We start from the raw sequence: 2,250 nt of genomic DNA, 5'->3' as shown, positions 1-2,250 counted from the left end.
CGGGGCCCGCTCCTGCTGCCCGTGCCCGCCCTCTGGCCGCCGTTCGCAGGCCACGTAGTGGTTGTTCCAAGCAGGGGGCGCTTATGGCGCCTGAATTCTAAGGGCGTTAGTGGTCTCCTCGGAAAGTTCCTTCTATCAAATATAAGGAAATAAGTCGCTTTTGAGTTGCGTGGGATGCGGCGTCTAATTTTGGGAAGTGTTCCATAGAACCGTGTTCCTTTTATGAATAGGGAAACAGAACTGGAGAAAGGAAGTGAAATTCCCAAGTTTATGAATCAAGGTCTCTCATTGTCTTGTTATGAGCTCTCTGTGGCTCCACTGCTGCATTGTACTAAGTCAAGTGTAATTCATATCGTGTTGCACCCAGAGAATTCTGGTTTAAAAGAATGCTGTATATTTCTTGTAGCTGTTAGCTGTAAAAGCAAAGAATAAAAGCAATTCAAGTAACTTTGGCTTCATACTCTTCTTTTGATTCATTATCTGGAACGTTTGGATAGGTGGGTGAATGGGCAGGGGGATCAGTGGCACACCTCTGCTATGACTGAATGCCTGTGCCTGTCTGTGCTATATGTAGACAGCCAAAGAGGACCCAAAGGAAGCCTTCATTTCATTTTGTCGACAGGCTTGAGACCAATGGATTATTTCTGATGGTTGAGTGGTGCATGAACAAATGGGAACAAAGTATACCCTTGTGCCAAATTAACAACTGCAGCAATCCTTGGATGGAGTTCTCACTGTATTGGGCATCATGCCAGGTACTCACAGACTCCTTATTTCATCCCCATCACAACCCTGTAAGTGGTTACTTCCATTTTACAGTTGAGGAAACTGAGTTAGAAGAGGCTAAGTAACTTGTGCAAAAATCACACAGCTAGGAAGTGGCAGGAATAAGATTGGAGCCAAGCCAGCCAGTCAACAAGGCCCTATAGGTCCCACTATAACTCACAAGCTTCCTGTCACATTCCAGTCAGGAACACTCAGGGTTCACATCAAATTTAGCATTTTTAGATAAGACTATCAGAAAACTCTAATCTAGTTGACATGATATTGGTAATGTACTATTCTTTATTTTTACTCCAAATTACTTCAGGGAATACAGAAAAATAATAAAAGCAGAAATGATACTAAAGGGATTTTTTTTTAAGATTTCTTTTTTATTTCTCTCCCTCCCTCCCCCTTTTGTCTGCTCTCTGTGTCCATTTGCTGTGTGCTCTTCTGTGACTGCTTCTATCCTTATCAGCGGCACTGGGAATCTGTGTTTCTTTTTGTTGCGTCATCTTGCTGTGTCAGCTCTCCTGTGTGCAGCGCCATTCTTGGGCAGGTTGCACTTTCTTTCCCGCTGGGCGGCTCTCGCTAGGGGCGCACTCCTTGCACGTGGGGCTTCCCTACGCAGGGGACACCCCTACATGGGCACGGCACCTCTTGCGTGCATCAGTACACGCATGGGCCAGTTCCACATGGGTCAAGGAGGCCCGGGGTTTGAACCGCAGACCTCCCGTGTGGTAGGCAGATGCCCTAACCATTGGGCCAAGTCTGCTTCCCTAAAGAAATTTTTATTATGGTAAATAATTCTCAAATATGTCCATTACATAGAAGACTAGAACGTAGCATCTGTCAAAAAGACAGTTTCCAAAGTCAACACATGTAGCAATTTGGCAGTGTTTATGAATTCCAAAAATAGATACTGGATTATGTTTGTAAACTGGTCTGTTACTCTGGGTGTCATTAAATTATGATTAGGTCTTTGATTGGGCCACATCAGTAGGACATTGGGCGGGGACTCAAAGAGAAACTGCACCACAGAGAAGGGAGGTGAGAATTTTGATCCTGGAACCCCAGTAAGTAAACACCAGAGAAGCAGATACGTGCGGAAGAAGAAAAGGCTCCGTTGGACATGGAGGAAGCCCCAGGCAGAAGGATGAGCTGTTTGTCTGATAGTCTACAGCTGGCCTTGTGGAGAAAGCAGAGTGGATGAGCTGGGAGAGAAATGAGCCCTGGGAAGCATGAACCCAGGGAGCATGAATCCTTGCAGATGTTCGTAGCTCATGGCAACAGACTTTGGTAAGGGAAGTAACTTGTGCTTTATGACCTGGTATCTGTAAACATCTACCCAAAATAAATACCTTTTATAAAAGCCAAGAGATTTCTGGTGTTTTGCATCCGCACCCCTTTGGCTGATGAACATAACACAAAAGATCATATTCCACCTATAGAATAGTTCCTATTATGTCCAACAGAACAAAGTATATA

Source organism: Dasypus novemcinctus, chromosome 4 (assembly GCF_030445035.2).
Source record: "Dasypus novemcinctus isolate mDasNov1 chromosome 4, mDasNov1.1.hap2, whole genome shotgun sequence".
Lineage (NCBI taxonomy): Eukaryota > Metazoa > Chordata > Mammalia > Cingulata > Dasypodidae > Dasypus > Dasypus novemcinctus.
This window is presented reverse-complemented; position numbering follows the sequence as displayed.